The following is a 20,104-nucleotide window of genomic DNA, read 5'->3' as shown; positions in this document are numbered from 1 at the left end:
GGGTGCTTATCGAGCGAGTCGAAACAGGAGCTGAAGGGTGCTCGACTCGACTCAAAAACTTTTTACATGTGCTCAACTCGTGCTCGTTAAAGTTTCAAGTCGAGTTGAGGAGTTCACGATCTGCTTGTTAAAGTATTTACCATTCTATAATTATATGCCTTTATTTATTTTTGTTCACTTTATATTGTTTAATATATATATATATATATATATATATATATATATATATATATATATATATATATATATATATTATGAAAGATTTACTCTTTCTCGATAATATAAATTAACACTTATTAGTGTCAAATTTGTCTAAACTTGGTAACTTTATTTGTAAATTCTATATTACTCCCTCTGTCCATTAATACAATGTCTCTTTTGAGCATTTATTCCCCACATGATAAAGGAAAAGAGGCATTGTATTAAGGGACGGAGGTAGTAATAAAATATAAACAAATTTTTATATGCGGCCTCTTGTACCGTGCGGCACTTGAGTTTCTCTGTCAGGGATTACTTGAGTTTTCAGGGTTACTTGAATTTCTCGGTCAGAGATTACTTGAGTTTTTCGGGGTTACTTGAGTTTCTCGGTCAAGGGTTAATTGAGCTTCCGGGTTACTTGATTTTCTTGGTCGGGGGGTTACTCAAGTTTTTGGGGTTACTTGAGTTTCTTGGTCAGAGGTTACTCGAGTTTCCGGGATTACTTGAGTTTCTCGGCCAGGGGTTACTCGAGTTTTTCGGTCATGGGTTATTCAAGTTGGCGGGGTTACTCGAGTTTCTCGCTCAGGGGTTACTCGAGTCACAATTTTTTGAATGCGGCCTGGCCGAGAAACTCGATTAACCCTTGACTGAGAAACTCGAGTAACCCCTGACTAAGTAACCTTAACCGAGTGAACCCCTCGAGTAACCCCTGTCCAAACCCCTCAAGTAACTCTTGTCCGAGTAAGTCAGGTAATTCCTGACTGAAAAACTCAAGTAACCCCTGACTAAAAACTCAAGTAACCCCTGACTCAAAACTCAAGTAACCCCTAACAAAAAAACTCGAGTAACCCTTGCCGCATAGTGTTGCCTGCTGCACCAAAAAATTACTGTAAAATATATTATCGAGTTGCTCATGAGCTTATCGAGTCGAGTCAGATCTTGCTCAACTCGTGCTCGTCAACTTCTTGATTCGAGTTTTAACCGAGCATTGACCGAGTCGAGTTCGAGTTGCTCGCGAGATACTCAACTCAATTAGCACCCCTAGATATAATCCTCGCTAGAGACACTTTAGGGGGTGGGGACCCCTTATTCTTATCTCCTTATACTCTCAAAGTGTTTGACTCACAAATACCAGATAAAAAAACCGTGAGGGGTGAGGTATGATAATAAAACTTCATGATTAAAGATATATTTGCATGATTCATACGAAATACTACGAGAACCACATAGAAGTACAGGACTATAGGAGCAGTTGATAATTCAAAGTAATCCAGTCACTTCACAACTAACTTGTGAGTGATGTGACTACAGGGGCAGAGCTTTGTTTAGTTCACTTTATTTTTCTGATTAGATATAGTAAAGTATGATTTGATCTGGTCTGATTTGACTAAATTTTGACTCTAAGTGTACAATAATTTATAAGGAAAAAATATATCAAGTGAAATTTTTTTAGATTCATAATAATTTGTATTTTATTAATATGTAATTTTCACAATTTTTTTCATTACGAAATTAAAGATATTTAGCAATTAAAAACTGCACATAAATCAATGTTCTAATCTGAACTTATTTTTTCCGATCTAATAAGAACTGATCTGAACTCTTTTTTTTTTAAATCTGATATGAACTTATTTTGTCTGAAATAAGTAAAAATAAGTTGAACCCTAACATGAGTAACATCTAGTGCTGTCAAATTTCAAATTGAAACCGTTTAACTGACCGAAACAAACCAACCCAAATGAGAACCGAACCAATTAAAAACCGTTTTTTTGAAACCGAAAACCGACCCGAACCGTATGTGAATGAACCCGAAACCAAACCGATCTGAATAACGCTACACCATATAAGAACCGAACCCGTTAATAAACCGAACCAGTTCTAAAGCGAACTGAAATCAAACCAAACCGAAAAAGAACCAAACTGTTTCTAACCTGAAACCGCTTTAAACCCGAAACCGTTTGAACCGGGATAAAAACCGTTTACACCGAACTGTTAACAACCCGCGACCCGTTTGCACTGAATTGTATATAAACCAAACCACTTGCAAATCGAATCGTTTATGAACCGGACCGCTTATAAACGAATCGGCTACAAACTACTTACTATAAAGAGAATATTAAAATCAAGTTAAAAGGTGTTTTACATGAAATTTAATTATCATAGTACAAAAATTCTTCCTGCTAAACTAATATTTTTTGAAAATTTATTATCGTAGTATAAAATATTTTCCTGCCAAATTATTATCATAGCATAAAATATCTTCCTGCCACTAAAAATCCTCCTCCCATAAACTGAACCGAAAAAGAACCAAAATAGTTATAAACTGAACCGAAAAAGAACCGAACCAGTTATAAATTGAACCGAAAAAGAACCAAACTAGTTATGAACTAAACCGAAAAAGAACCGAACTGTTTCTAACCCGAAACTGTTTCCACCCCGAAACTGTTTGAACCGGGATAAAAACCATTTACACCGAACCGTTAACAAACTGCAACCCGTCTGCACCGAACTGTTTACTACCCGGACTGTTTACAACTCAAACCGAATTAAAACCGCTCAAGAATAAACCAAAACCGAATCGAACCAATAACTATTTAAACCGAACTGGAACCGACCCGCGAGACACTTAAACCGATTTCAAACCGACCCGATTTAATACCGAACCGATTTCAAACCGAACCAAACCCGAACTACCAAACCGTTTTGACAGTGCTAGTAACATCCCATTATCCCGCGGTGTAAAACATTACTCGTAGTACAGCTGGCAATGGGTCAGATCGGATCGGATTATGAAAAATCCGACTCTGACCCTACAAGATGTCGGATTTAATTTGCCTCCGCCTCCGACTCCGAGAATCCGACTTACATTTCCAACCTCCGACTTCGATCTGATCCGACTCCGAATGCGACTTTAAATTTGATTTTGACCTAATTATCAATAGCAACTCATATATAATCAACTTCAAAGACCTATAAATTCATGAATTGAATAATAAAACATCTATAAGTACATAGAAAAGTCGGAGTTGGATCGGATAAGTCGGATTCTAAGTAGACTCCGACCCTCCTTTGAGTCAGATTCGGATTTTTTAAACAAAGTTGGATTCGTATTATTATTTCTCGGATCCGCTTCAAAAAAATTTCTTCGAATCGGATCAGAATAGGGGCGGATTCGAACTGAATTGTCATCCCTAACTCGTAGTATTCATAGTTTCTTACCTGACAAATCACAATAATACCTCTTTGTTATAAAATGAGGTGAAAATATGAGAGATGGAGAGAGAATTAATTATTGTGTTCTCCTTGTATTTCATATAATGGATGTATAGATATACATATATATACAGTACAATTGATAGGGTTTTTTTGGAAAATAATAAACCCTAAAATCTAGAAAGTTTAAGAATAATACAAGGGTATAATGGGCATCCACAAATATATATTTCATAACACTGTCCCTTGGATGTCCATTATCTAAGAATGTTAAAACCTTATTAGGAAAATCCCGTGGGATAAAAACTTAATGAAGGAAAAAGAGTATAACATTCTTTGTAATACGCTTGAGATGCTGCCTCGTTAAAAACCTTACCAGGAAAACCCGATGTGGGACAAAACCATGGTTAAGGGAAAAAGAGTGCAGCGCGTATTTGCTCCCCCTATGAATGCATAACGTATTAATGTGAAATTTTCCAGTGCAATAAATCCCATGCGATATGGTTGGGGTAACTTCTTCCATGTAGGAGAACACCATTTTTTGACCATGACAAATTTGAGAAAGTGACATTTTGATGCATCTCTTGAAGAGATCATTTCTAGTACATTAAAATGTGTTATGGTTATATAAAGTACTCCAGAAGAGTATAAAATGTTGTCCAACAAGATTAGCATGTATCACGATTACAATCAATGCTCTAGTAGAGTATGAGTATTAGTTAATTGTCTTGCCAATTGTAGATTGAAATAAATTGGTGTACTTATATCACATCATATTCATGATCATGCATAAAGTATCACTAATAAGGTGATCGCCAATATTATAAAACTGACCATAATTTTAATACTAAAGGAAAAGTGATTGGATGTAATATTAATAATTAGGCCATCCGGGGTTTAATACATTGCCGTTATGAAAACCTGAAGTTTCATATGATATGAAAGAAATAATGTGCTGACGCTCTCTCATGTTAAATATATGAAATAAATTGAATGGCAAGACATAACATTGAGATTGAGCTATATTTGGATTGTGATTTTTAATAGTTTGTGTTAAAAGAAAAGTTCAAGAGATAATACATTGGTTTTTCTAAATAACCGGTGACCAGAAGTTCACTAGAATAATTTATATGTTGACAAATATTAGGTGACCAGAAGCTCACCACGTACAAGTTATATGTGGAAATTGTAAGTAACTAGTATCATACTATCAATGTTTCTAGTGATAACGAAGATCATCACCTAGTGAAATTACAAGAAAGTTTATATTTGTATAACAATTCTCTTAATTGGGGCTATATATTATATTGTATGTCAGCACATAAGGAATAGAATAAGAAATTAGCAACTACACAAATTATTACCCCTATTAATATTGATCTCTAGAAGAAAATAAAATTTCATTATTCTCCAGAAGAGATAAAATTTTGTTGAATATATATGATTATCGAAACTTGATGCACATGAAATTATATTCTAAGTTGGTGAAGAATTGCCCCAATATTTGAGATATTTTACCAACTTAGGGGGAAGAATTGAAGTAAGTTGGCAATATTATAAAACTATAATTAATTAATCCCTCTAATGATACTTTGTAAAGTTACAAGCCAACTTTTGTATCAACATATGTTGCAAATCTATAATTTGATTTGTATACCGTTATGACCCATCTAGACGAATAGAGAGATATATTTTGATTATAGTGATAATGATATTACGTGCATACATTAAGATAGATCTTGCCAATTTTTCGTTAAATCACTGCACCTGAAGTGTAGTTTGTATGATCGGTTCCAATATAAATATGCGATATATGGCAAGATAGTGCAGTTGATACTTTTAAAGTATAACAATAGTATATTAATATCATAGTGTGAGAAATACCCTTGATATGTGGTATAAATATCTAAATTAATATAATAGATGACCCATTATGTAAGAAATGTTATGATGGTACCAACAATGAGAAATGTATTCAGATATCATTATAAAATAGCATGCAAAATATACATTAAAGTAATTTTATGATACCGGTACACATTGGAACCGATGAATAATATGTATATGCATAATAGAATGTACTATTGAATAGGGGAGCTAAAACATATGTCCATTATGATGTCGACATAATTATAATCATCAAAAGTTTATCATGGACTAGAAGTCCAATGAAATATGGATTTTTAAATCCACACTGTACAGTGTCTTGCATTAATTTGAGTCTTATACCCATGTGCGTGCGTGAGTCATTGGTTAATGGATTGCTTATTGCATGTTTAGGAAGTTGTTAGATGCATTACTCGTTGTATATTTTGTTCAATATCTTATCATGATTCCTATATCTCATATTTCATGCACTAGCTAGTTTCAATATAATAATTGTGGTATGTGTGAATGTTTGTCCAATGTATAGTAAGGCATATATACAACATTGATGAGAACTTATAAAGAAATATTTATATTCCAATGGGCTTACACTAGTGATGGAATTATTGATGACGTCGTTTTAATAATAGCTTGTTATGATTCATGTAAGAAGAGTTCCTGAAGAACTTATATACAATGTATTTAAATACCCAGCCCTACATATTTTATATCTTGAATGTTGCAATTATTATCAAACTCATGGAGAGTCAATATGATTACAACATTGATATCTCAGCCTGAAGTTTGAGTATGTGAGATTCAACCAGTCTATGTATTCATTGGCAAACTCTCATATAAACATGAAATGTCTAATTAAAGAATAAAGTTGAGATCCCATTGAGTGAGTATAATATTCTTATGGTCCAGAAGAGCCATGAGCAAAATATGTAATTATTTTAATTTCTTAATTCATATGATACTAGAAAAATGAAATTATGATATCAAGTGTTGCCATGAAATTATGTTTGGATACTGTGATCAATTATTGATCATCATTAGTATATATGACCTCCAGAAGAAGGCATACATCTAATTGTTATGATAATTCGAAACAAAACTATCGAATGAAATAGTGGTAAACACTTGTATTATTTTCACAAATATGAAGAAATGAAGATAGCTCAATAAGTCTATTTGAAGATTTGAAGATTCAAGTTCAATTTGAAAGGATCAATCGTCAAGAAATGGTGTTCTACTACATGGAAGAAGTTACCCAACCATATCGCATGAGATTTATTGCTCCTATCCTCTTCCAAGGATTCTTATTGTTGTAACCCTTTGGATTACCACACTTCAGGTGTGCTAGTTTCAATAGCAACTGATCTTGTCCTTCTAGGACATCAACTTACTATGTACATTTATAGCTAGTATATAGGTAATGATATTTATTCATATCCATCTTTAAGATGGTATCATTATTCTAAATATTTTATTATCATGTGGCCACTTCTATTAAATAAATCATTGATATTTAGAGTAGTGTATGTACCAAACTGACCATCAACATATTTATTTATTCATGTGCAAGGATTTCATAAAATCTCCCCCTAATCCTTGCATATGGGGGTATAAAAATAGTCCAACAATCTTTAAATCCATTCTCTTTTTAAGCTATATATAAATTCTTTTAGCAATGCATGTATCGAACAAAGCAAAGTTATTATTTTCCTCTTGCCCAATTATATAAATCGTTATATTGAAAATTCTCAAAATTAAAGTAAGGAAATAATGAATACATTTTTCAACTAAGAATTTTATAATGTCATGCTTAATTTCTTAAGCTCATAAATTTATTCTCATGCATGTTTACAATTCTTAGAATTTTCCATGAATATTCCGAAGTATATAATTCAGAAAACATCATACAAATGTGTTAGTTGTTGTTTCAATTATGTACTTTCTCATTCACTTCTGGGAATGAGCTAGTAAATTTAATTAATTAGTTATGAATAGTCAAATCTCACCTTTTGGTATTAAGAATTTCCACCCAAAAGACAATACATATCTACTACTAAAAAAAAACTTCGTATATTATACATGAAATTATGTGTATAGAAAGCCATTAGTTTTGTCAATGATCATTCTTGTAAACCAACTTTATGTAGATAGCTATTATCAAATATAATCTATTTAAGTCATACATCAATCAATATTCCAACACTAAAATCATGTCAGCACGTTTTATCATATAATCTACTTATAAGGTTACTTACAAGTCATGTCAGCGGAAAAATCATTCTTACACTACTTCACATGATTCAACTTATCAAGGTCATGCAGGTAGAACTTAGTAGTAATTCATCACATACATCACCCATACTACAAGAGAATGACGGCGCATTCTAACAACTTGGGTGAACATATTATCCGCATAAATATACAACAAAACATTTAATAAGTGAAATCTAAAATCTCATTCTTACTGCATGTAGCTTAAATGCTACACCTCTAATACAATTCAAATTCAATAAAAGGCTAAATTCACAAGAATTAGAACTAATAACTCTAAACTCTTTTATAAATTCAAACTAATATGGATATACACAAGATAAAACTTAGCTCATACGCGGATCCAAAGGTCAGAGAAATGCTAAATGAACATGCTATGAAGGGTAGTACATATAACAAATTCCATAATAAAATACAATGTATCAATAGAACAATAAAATGGAAGAAGTAGGTTAAAGCTAGACATGGTTTTCTCATGAAGTCATGATTGGGGTAAAAAATACAAGTATAGATTGTAATGGTCTATGGAGAGGAAAAAAAAACAGAACTAAAATAAAACTTATTCAAGTGAAATATTCTCCATGACAAATTTAAGTTCCAAAGCCATGTAAAGGAAAACATAAGTTTAAGAAGAAACTTTCGTATCAATAATAATCGAGTCTCGAGACTGAACATTCTCAATCATTACCATGTATATTAGTCGAAACATATTCAAGCTATACGGTGCAATTGTAGATAGTAACAAAAGTAGAATACATTTAGAGTACATATTCACAAATTAATATAATCGGTGAGTTTTTAGGTTAAAGCAATATAGAAATGGTCATAAACATATCAATTACCCGTAAGCTAGCTTCAACAAAAATTATGAGGCTCTGACTAGCAGACCTATTCACAATTTACTATAATTATGTTCTCAAGCAATGATCAAACTGAGTATAATACATATTAATTCAGAATTTCAGATAGAACATGACTAATTAATTATTGGACTAGCATATGCATGTTCCTGATTAACTTGCAACTCATGAAAGTCAAACTAACATACTAGTTAACCTCAACAACTACTAACTCCACTTAACCCCACATTGCTGAACAAAACATCAAATTAATAATAAAGCACAATTAACTAGGGGCACACAATTAATTCGATAAACGTATTATGTAAATAAAAGAAAATTAGCAATGATATAAATTTAAAGGAAAACTTCCCTGATTTCCTCCATTAATCATTCATTGCATGAACTTGATTACTCCTTTAGAGCCCTCCATCAAATAAGGTTTTCCTCCTTCCTTCGTTCCATTATTGCTCACACCAGCCAAGAGAATGCCCCAATCTACTTCTCTTTGTTCACACCCATTAACAATGCCAATTGTAGGGTCCCCTTTTGAAGAATGAAAGAATCTTCGTACCAAATTATCACGAGGGAAAATGCTCAAGAACACACGCCCTATTATTCCCTTGACATTACTTCATCATGTGGGACTTAAAAATAGAAATACATCAACACAAAATCAGCCTCCCACAATTGTTATCTATAAACAATGATATAATGGACATCCACAAATAGTACAACCTCCGTTAATGATTAATTGCAACAAAGGGGTATTATTTGTGAGATATAAAATATTCTTTTGTTGCAATTTACTATTAATGAAGGTTATACTATTTGTGGATGTCCATTATATCATTGTATTATAGATAACACTCGTGTGAGCAATATATTTTATAACACTCGTGTTTTTTTTTAAGTTGAGACATTATTGGTGGCAATGCAACACTCAATTGATCTCAGAAATGGCTACTGCTCCGGCACAAAAACCTTCCACAGCCTCCGCGAAAACCTCCCTCTTCCACCCACCATCACCGACCTCTCCATCACCGACTACGTCTTCTCTCTCCTCCATTCCAACCCCAACTTTTCTCTCTCCTCCCCTGTCTTCATCGACTCCGCCACCCATCAATCTCTCTCCTACTCCCACTTCCTCCGCCAAGTCAACTCCCTCTCTCATTCTCTATCCAACCTCCACAACTTTCCCCTCTCTCCCGGCACCGTCGCCTTCATTCTCTCTCCTCCCTCGTTTCACATCCCAGTCCTCTACTTCTCTCTCCTCTCCCTCGGCATCATCGTCTCCCCTGCTAACCCCTTATCAACCCACTCCGAGTTGACTCACCTTCTCCAACTCGCTAAACCCTCCGTCATCTTCACCGTCTCTTCTCTCTCCTCAAACCTTACTTCGTCTTCCTCTAGTGTCCCCCTCATTCTCCTCGACTCGCCCGAGTTCAACTCAATGCTAACTCATCGAGTCACCCGACCTCGCGTTTCAATCCACCAGTCAGACTCCGCCATGATCCTATACTCATCTGGGACCACGGGTCCAGTCAAGGGAGTCGAGTTGACGCATCGTAACCTCATTGCGATCACTGCATTCAATTTTTGGAGGACAAAGGCATTGGAGAAAGTCAAACAGAACAAAACTAGGTCAATGGCAATCAATCTATTCTTTCTGCCAATGTTCCATACCTTCGGATTCTTCATGTTGGTAAAGGAGGTGGCAACGGCGGAAACTCTGGTTTAATGGCAAGGTTCGATTTTAAGAAAATGTTGGAGACGGTGGAGAGGTATAGGGTTACTTATATGCCGGTTTCGCCGCCGTTAATGGTGGCGTTTGAAAAATCGGAATTGTCAAAGAATTATGATCTCAGCTCCCTTGAGTTTTTAGGTTGCGGTGGTGCGCCTCTTGGTAAGGAGGTTGCTAAGAGGTTTAAAGTTCGCTATCCTAATATCACAATTGTACAGGTATATAAATATTTGATTAATGTTATCTTTTTAAATTTGTAGACATGAATCTTTTATCACGTTTGTGAGGGTGAAGGAGGATTGTGGGATCGATTCTCATCACTTGTCTTGCTTTTATCACGTTTGTTAACACATTAATTCAACCAAGATCTTACATAACTATATTTTTCTTATTTATAGATTTTTTTTATTAATTATTTAACTGAATTAGAGAGAAAGAGGGGAGAATCTGTTAATTTCATTCAATATAAGAGCTTATCTATAAACTGTAACTCTAACAAACTACTATAACAGATTTCTAGGGCCAAAAGCTATTTTCTAACAACTTTCCTAACTTTAAGCCTGAATTCTAACATAACCATATTCTGTTACAAGACTTACAAGTAGGAACTAGCTTGGGTCTTATTTAGTAGTATGGGAGATTAAGTATGTAAGACCTCTTAGAAAGAGCTCGAATTTGCTACATAAACCTCAAGTTGGTATTCAGTAAATTGACTGATTGGAATTGGTCACATACTTTTGGTTTCTGAAAAATTTGACTGTTGTTGTGTTGTTGAGTTTTACCTGAAACAAGTATGCCACCAAGTTGTAAAAAATAAAATTAAGAATTCGATTGACATGTTTGCTATGAGCAAAGAAATCTGACATCAATCAAAATTCTAAAGTCTAAAACATTCTGAATTCCTTAGAAATTACAAAGCATATTGACTGTTGAGTGCTGTACATGGCCAAACATCAAACAGAAAATATGTAATCAATCTAGTTTATAGAAGCCAACCTTCGGTCAAAGGTTCATAACACGCCATATTTTGAACAAGGTGAAGGACGTTATGTGTGGACTTGGGAACTATGTGTGTGCACTAGATGAATTCGGCGTTGAGTTTAAAATATGTGAGGTTAAGACAGCACACCCTAATATGGTTAACATTGGAAAATTGTTGGAATGATGGGAGATATATTTTGTTACAAAGCATTACGAAGCTATATTGACTAGTAGTGCATATGAAGCATACATCCTCAATTGTTATTTCTTGTTTAGATATGTGGGCATTGGAGATGGTGTTTGAGGCTAGGTTCTTGTATAGTTGTAGATATCAACAAACGTAGTATACTTTATGTTTCTTGTGCAATAGTAGTTAGGTAAATGGTAGAAATGTTGGGCCTATTTGGTATGTAAGTGGAAGTGTTGAACCATATGGATATGGGTAAAACCTGTATTGTATTTCTTAAGATCATATGAAACCTCTCTCCGGGGGCAGAAGCATCAGAAAGATGCTTGGCACTTGTAATATGATGAAAACTAGAAGTATGTAGTTTCTACTTGGCTCTTCCCTTGTTTTCATTAAAAAGGGTCACTTCCATTTGAGAATATAACTATTTTGATAGAGAACATGATGGTTACTGTTACAAATTCAGAAAGTACAAGTAATTAGTTTCATGTGGTCAATAAATTATATGTTTTCTGTTTCTTATTTTTTTTTTTGTCCTGTTCACTTTTTTAGGGATATGGACTGACTGAGATAGGTGGGGTATCTTCGACAGTTGGACTTATAGAATGTGAACAATATGGTTCTGTTGGCCGCCTAAATGCACACGTGGAAGCAAAGATTGTTGATCCCTCAAATGGAGATGAAATGCCACCTGGCCAAGAAGGGGAACTATGGCTGCGCGCTCCAAGCATCATGAAAGGTAATTTCCTTAGGAGTTCTATATGTGTCTCGACGGTCCTGGGTACATATTCGCCTTTTTAAATGAACATAGATATAACATACCCATATTAGAAGATTTTCTTCTTCTTCTTATTATTATTATTATTAAAATGACCAATGAAGAAGGTTGAGCCTTTTGTGCAACATTTGCAAGCAAGGTGATGTTCAATGCAATCAAATTATTGCAACATTTGCAAGCAAGGTGATGTTCAATGCAATCAAATCAAATTATTAACATGCCGACCTTATTCCTTATTGCAACATTTGCAAGCAAGGTGATGTTCAATGCAATCAAATTAGTTATAAATGTTGGGATATTTATGCCTAACATTAGCTTTGAAGTTTGAAATCCTCTTTGATTCTTGAAACCAATGGTTAAATTTCCTTAAAAAGACACCATTGATTTATTGAGTTGGCTCAAGTCTACAAAGACTAATTTGTAAGATTTTGTATCTCACAAGGAATAACCTACCCAACCTTTAAGGCTTTAATGAGTATAATCTGCCACATTTTGGATCTCACAAGGGATAACCACTCAACCTCATAAACCAAATTAGAGCTTCTCGTGATTTTTGATAATACATCGTTCCAAAAAGAGAAGCTTTTGCTAAGATAATGTTTTAACAATGGATTTGACTATGTAATAACGTGACCTTGAAAGATCTCTAATATCATACCCTCTTATTAAGTTACCATCCTAGTCTATGTTACTCGGACTCTTTCATTTACCTCACGTGTCCGTGTCGACACGACTCGTGTCGGACACCGACACCGACACTTGGACACTTCATTTGTAACTAATAACACAACTTTTTTCAAGAAAATAGGCGAGTCCGATGCTTGGACACCCGTGTCTAATTTGACACTTCATCCGAGTCCAAGTAACATAGATCCTAGTTTTAAGACCTATCAACATATCAATTCAATATAGTTGTATTGCTTGGCTTAATATATGTCCTTGAGAATTTGACTTTTGATAAGTAGAGACACATAATTCTAGGTCAATGGCTCTCTTTTGGGTATATTTATTAATGGACGTTGCTTTATTGTGAACAATGACTTTGTACAAGTTTTAACAATTTTTACACTTCCATTTCCCGAAACTGTCTACTTTTCAAAGATTAAAGTACACAATACACGTCATAAATTTATTATTTATGCCATGAGTCGTTTTGTGATACTTACTGTTTGGTACTTCCTCAGTTTCTTTTTTTTTTTTTTTTTTTTTCATTTGACCTGTAGTCCCATGGCACGCAATATAAGGAAGAAATTAGGTAAGATAAATGATTGTTTTAATACACAAAAATATAACCATGAATACAAGGGATAAAATGGGTTGTATGGTATTACTTTGTTTTTTATTTAGATATGTTTATTTTTTGTAATCTCTTTCTTAAGTTGCGTGCCAAAGGGTTATAGGTCAAGCAAATAAACATGAAGTATAACTTTGGGAAAAATCGGTCTCTAAGATTGTTGGGATACTCAGAGAGAGGCCTTAGTTCAATTATAAAGGCTCTAGCCATAAAGAATCCCATTGGGGATTCAGATTAGAAAAATTGCAGGCATTTAAGCATCTCTTTCTCACATATTTGACCTGGTTATCAAGAGATTTAGTTAATATTATTGGTAGGAGTTTCATTCGAAAAGCTTTGTTGGATTTTTCTGACTTTGTAATTCTGGGTACCTTTATGCTTTTAGGAAAGTAGATTTTCCCCCTCCTACAAAGTTAGGACTTCTGCCTTTTTGTCTCTTGTTCCACATGATATTTCTTTACTTCAGCATTTGAAACGATGGTGTCGATGACTCAATATCTTGGTTAGTTTCGTTTAGTATGTTTTCCTTTTTGAAAATTGATTATTTTCTCCTTGTTAATTTGTTTAAGGTGGCGGAATTTATTCTCTGATCAATTAGTGTAACCTAAGTACTTCACTCAGGTAGTTTTCAACTAAGCCTAGCATACTTGAAAAGGTTCCCCAACCTATCATGTCTACTAATATTTTTTGATGCTCTGAGGTCAATTTGTAAAAATTGCCACCTAGCTTGATGTTGTATAATGTTTGTCCAATACATTCTTTATCTCATAGAAGTTCTCTGGGGCAGATTAAGCAAAAAATATTGTGCATCTACCAATTTTAGCATATATAGTTGTTCTATCTCTTCCTATTACGATATCATTGGGCCAAGATTGATGGCACTCTTTTGTCCTCTTTTGCTAATTAATACACTGTATAGGAAAGCTCCGTCTGCTTTTGATACATCATTATTCTATCAATAATGATTATTTTAACTATGATGTTTGTTTAATAGCAATGACTAAAACTGTAGGTTATGTTGGAGATAAAGAGGCTACTGCTGCAACCTTTCATCCAGATGGGTGGTTGAAAACTGGTGATCTTTGCTATTTTGATTCTGATGGATATCTATACATTGTTGACCGGTTAAAAGAATTGATCAAGTACAAGGCATATCAGGTTACAAGATAGCCAAGAGGACTATGTTTTCAGCTCACCTATTAGTCTGTGTTTACTCACTTTACTGTATCACATCCTTTCAATTGCCAGGTTGCTCCAGCTGAGTTGGAATGTTTGCTATTGTCACACCCAGAAATTGCCGATGCTGCTGTCATTCCGTAAGTTGATTATTTTCCTCTAGTGCACTCACGTAGTTATTCAAGATTACATCAGTTTTCTCTCAGCATTTACCTCCTTTCTATGCAAGGAGGAACATGAAAATGCATGCTTATAATATTATTAAAACAACAAGCAACTTTTTTTATATTCAGGGTTTTTTAAGTTTCCTGAAGGACTAACATATATTATCATTCTTTGTTTTTGGTGTTCTTTTTTTTTTTGGGGGGTTGGGGTTGGGGAGAAAGGGGGGGGGGGGGTGGTCAATTTAATTTTCACCTGTGTTTTGCTTGGAAAATCTTTCGTAAGTTTTTTTTTAAAAAAAAAAATAAAATAAAATAAAATTACCATGTGTTCGAGTTTTGATTAGGTTTCCGGATGTCCTTTAACCACAAGTTCCTTTTTTGAACTAGCCCAAGTTATCAAACTCCTGTGTAATAAATCTTGTTCCGTTTGACTGCAGTTATCCTGACGAAGAAGCTGGACAAATTCCCTTGGCATTCATAGTCCGTGAACCTGAAAGCAGCATTACTGCATCTCAAGTGATGGATTACGTTGCAAAAGAGGCATGTTTGCCCCTAGTTGATAACAGATTTAGTATTATGCTGTTAAAAATTTATCCCTGGTGCAATAAGGTTTGAGGGTCTTAATTTAAACTCTAGTCTGACCATCCATAAAAATTACTTTGATATATCAGAAAATCTGTTGCATAGCAATATAGCATCATATTCTAACCTTTGTCTTAAATGTTCTATTTATCAATTCTCTGTTTATAGTAGACTGATTATAGACTTATAGTAGGCTGTCCAGCAGGAAATTATGGTGGTAAATGAAGTTGTTTCGTCATATTGTGTATTTATCTCACATTAGCGTCCGTGTTAGTACTGATAGATTTGAAATTTGAAATTTTGCTACTACAAGGGTAAAGCTGTGATAATTTCATGTTGATTTCACTGATTAAGAATACATACACGAACTCTTACTACACTGTGCAGCTCTGTTGTGGTAGTTCTATTATAAAGTTTCCTTGTAAGATTAATGTTGTTGGTCAAATAGTTGCTCTAATGTATAACTTAATGGGAGCACTAACCCACCCTTCTTGAATATGTGAAACTGTTATAAATGTGTCTTGAACTTTTGATTGATTTATTATTGTTAAACCTAAAAGTATCACGTTTAACCTAATAGTGGGGATCTTTCACTTCTGTGCAGGTTAGTCCATATAAGAGGATTCGTCGTGTTTCGTTTGTCAATGCTATTCCGAAAAATCCATCAGGGAAGATCTTTAGGAGGGAGCTCATCAATCAAACTACAGCTAGTCCATCTAAGCTATGATTAAACAATAGTTTCTCGCAGTTTACTTGTATCAGTTGCAGTTGCTCTCAGCATCAGGTAAGCTAGGTGCAGAAAAATTCGAGTTGTAACAGAGCAAGAGTGTGGATCATGTGTGCAAAGTTGACATTCCTGGTGAAGATGATTTTTAGCATGGGTTTTGAATTTAAATCGTCTTCAGTTCTGTGTTGAAGTTCAAATACATTATTAAATGGTTATTCATTTGTGTATATGGTTTTATTGTTTATATATGTTGTACAAAGTCAAATAAGAGAGCAATGTTATATATGTAATTTAATATTGTATATGTAATTTGTTAGAAGCTACAATTGTATTAGTATATGAAGAGTTTGTTCAGCGTTTTTTATTGGAAGATTTGTCAATTGCAGCTATTTAAAGTTTGTATTTTGTAAATTGTCCATTAAAAAAAATGCAAATTGCAGTTTAAAAGTTCTTATAAATTGCAGCCCAATTTAACTTTTTCATTGGTTTACGTTTCGAAAAATATTCGGTTAGAGTTTTAGGGGTCATTTTAGTCTTTATTGGTCCAAATTGAACTCAGAATTAGCATAAAAATAACGTAAATGCCTCGTTTTGCGTAACAAAAATGTATCGATTTGTATGCAATTTTTTTTACGCAAGACGAGGCACTTACGTTATTTTTTTGCTAATTCTGAGCTCAATTCGGTCCCCTAACACTAAAGATGGGTATTGTGTCGTGCCGTGCCGGGCTGCGGGCCACCACAGTTTTTAAATTTTTTAATATATATATATATATATATATATATATATACTCCTTCCGCAAACAATTATCTGCACCATTTGTACTTTTTATGGACTCCTAGCCAAAACTTCTTAAGCATGATTATTGAAAATTAGAAGGAGAGGGAAGGGATAATTAATCCAACACCCACACCCACGCAACCACCATCACTGACGCAGAACCACCACGCCACCCCACGAAACACCAGCACCCACACGACCCCCACCACTGACGCAGAACTGCTGACCTCAGACCATCGAAACCACCACGCGACCCCCCACTCACGAACGCAGACCGAACTCTGACCACCGAAACCACCACGCATTCCCCCATTCTTTCACGCAACCCCCACTCACGAACCAGCCCCACGAACTCAGACCACAGACACCCACCACGAAACCCACGACCCCAGATCTTGAATCGAAGCTCACCGCCCAACCCACGAGTCCATGACCCCAGGTCTAGCCACGAAACTAGCCACGAAACCCACAGCAAATCCCACAAACTTAAACCACCAAAATCCACGAATTCAGATTAGTGGTTGTGGTGGAGTAGTGGCAACGGAAAATGGTGCGGCGATCTAGGGTGTGGTCGATCTAGGGTGCGGTGATCTAGGATGTGGTCGATCTAGGGTGCGGATTATGGTGCGGCGGTGTAGGGTGTGATGGGGTCTGATCGGAGAATGGGGCGGTGATCTAAGATCTGGTCGGAGATTGGCGCTGCGATGGGGTATAGTCGCGGTGTGAGTGGTTCTCTGGGCTGGTGGTAGGCAGGTAGGGGCGGCGTAGTGGCTGGGGTAAGGTGGTAATTAGTTTTTTTTTTTTTTTTTGGACAAAATGGTGGTAATTAGTTGGTAAGTAAGTGTAATTATTAGATGTTAAACAAAGTTTAAAAAATAAAGTAAGGGTAAGGTGGTCATTTTACTCTTTAAAATTTACTATAAAGGAAAGAAAATTTTTTGTTGCAGATAATAGAAGCATCCATTTATGGCAAATGCTGGAGATAACTATTTGCGGAGGGAGTATATATATATATATATATATATATATTGGCGGGCCGTGCCGACGATCGTGCTCGTGCGTGCCGTGCCAATTTTCAACATTTGTGTTCACGGCCCACGGCCCACAAGTGGGGCGTCGTGCCGTGCCGGGCTCGTGCCAACACGCGGGCGGCACGACCCGTGCCCATCTTTTCCTAACACCTTAATCGAATATCTTTTGACACGTAAGCCGATGAAAAAGTTGAATCGGGCAAACGGACTATGAATATAATACTCTCTCGATAAGTTTGTTTCAAACATGCTAATATGAGATCTTTGTTGATTTGTTTCGATGAGGAATTTCACAATATCAACATTTTACAACAAGTACTCTCCCGTGCAATATTTGACACATTTCTTATTTAAGTGTTTTTTTTTAATATTTGACACGCAATAATGGATTGTAACCGTCAATTTTCTTCTATTTGAACAATCTACTATGGCCTATTGATTTACCGTACCCTTTTCAATAATAACATTACTTTGTAAACGGTTGCACCTTCGGCTTCATTTATGCCCCACTTGTTTAATTTGTACTCAACATAAACAATAATTCAATAAAATCAATCCATCACACTTTTCCTCAAACTTTTTAATCAATACTAAAATTGCGAGTTAAGCACAAATTCAGGTACTCAATTCTACTTTTTTTCACCGTTTAGGTACTAAATTTTTTTTGCTTTGCTTTTGGGTACTGAGTTAAGAATTCCGGCCAAAAAAAATAATTCAGCCTAAGAATTCAGTACCTTTGGTTAAAGAATTCAGTACCGCGGGTCAACCCTTTTCTTTTTCCCCTTTCTTATTCTTTATTCCCCCTTGTTGCCCCTTAATTCTTTCCATTTCTGGAAATATTCGCTGCGCATAAGTCGAGGAACACGAGCAGCTACATTCAAATATGGGGAAAACGACAGTGAAAGCCGCCATTTTTTTGAGGTATGCTTACTTACTCATGGTTTTTGTTGTTAATTTGATATAAATTTTGAATTTTTTGCCCAATTGATGATGGTAATTGCGACTTAGGGTTTTGCGTTTTTTGGGTTTTTTTTTAATCGAAATCAAAATGTCGATTTCTTGTGTTTTTTGTGTTAAATTTGTTGTTGTGTTGTTTGTTGTTGTATTAAGCTTGTGTTGTTGGTGGATATTGATTGCATGTTGATTATTTATGCTCTAAGGTTTGATTTGTTGATCTGTTTTGCGCACTAAAACAGGGGTGGTTTTGGTGAAATTGTGTATGTGTGATTGATGATGTTGTGTGTGTTTTTCTTGTGCAGCAGCAGCAGGGGAAGAACCTAGCAGCAGCTACTGTTTTGATTTTTTTTTTTAAATCTGGAAAAACCTTGTTGAAGAATTTGTGCCTAAATAGACATGGTGAATGAACCTGTTTTGATGATATATGTTGCTGGTATACTGCTACAACTTTTGTGTTGCTGTTTTTGTTTTTGTTTTTTTTTAATTGAAATTGAATCAGGGAAAATCGTTTTGGATGAATTTTGGTTAAGAAAACATGGTGAATTTGCACTACAATGATGCTAGTGTTTTGCAGGTGTTTTCATGGCATTTTTTGGCCAAATTCATGCCCCTTTAAATATAGTAATAACGGCTAGTTTCTGAGTCAAAGTTATGAATTTTTTATTTTTATTTTTAAAATATTAATTTTTTAATTAGGTATGGTTAGTGGTGAGTTAGTGGTGAGTTAGTTCACCTGAAAATCACTTTGAGTACCCAAAAGCAAAGCAAAAAAAATTGAGTACCTAAAAGGTGAAAATTAGAAGAATTGAGTACCTAATTGTACTCTTAACTCTAAAATTGCACGAATGCGAACAATTTAATTTCTTGGTATGTAAGATTTTTCCCCTCCTAAATTTATTTTATTTAATTAATTTCTACTCCATAGTTTATGTATCTTGGAAACAATATACTCTATATTTCTCCAAAACTCTTTATGACAATATTATACTGCGTATTCTATAAATGAAAATAACTAATTTCATGTTTTATTTTTCTCCATTTATTTTTAAAGTGTTAAAACTTTTAATGATAGAAAGAAATTAATTAGTAAGAGGAATTAGACATAGAAGTAGAGTTTTTGTATTATTTGCCTTGTTCACAATACGAAACTTGCTCTTTTATAGCAAAATTTTACATTATATTCCGTGATATTCTACATTATTGTATTAGGTAAATGTTCATGTGAACTTTATTTCGATTTTACTCTCAACATTAAGTATATTTTCTCTACCAATTGCATCATAATAATTGATTATTCC

General features: G+C 34.7%; 1 pseudogene; it reads left to right on the top strand.

The window, feature by feature from the left end:
• The first annotated feature begins 9,248 nt into the window (after window positions 1-9,248).
• LOC110724263 lies at window positions 9,249-16,402 on the top strand (annotated as a pseudogene).
• The last annotated feature ends 3,702 nt before the right edge of the window (window positions 16,403-20,104 follow it).

The sequence above is a fragment of the Chenopodium quinoa genome, unplaced genomic scaffold (genome assembly GCF_001683475.1).
Source record: "Chenopodium quinoa cultivar QQ74 unplaced genomic scaffold, ASM168347v1, whole genome shotgun sequence".
Taxonomy (NCBI): domain Eukaryota; kingdom Viridiplantae; phylum Streptophyta; class Magnoliopsida; order Caryophyllales; family Amaranthaceae; genus Chenopodium; species Chenopodium quinoa.
This window is presented reverse-complemented; position numbering and strand designations above follow the sequence as displayed.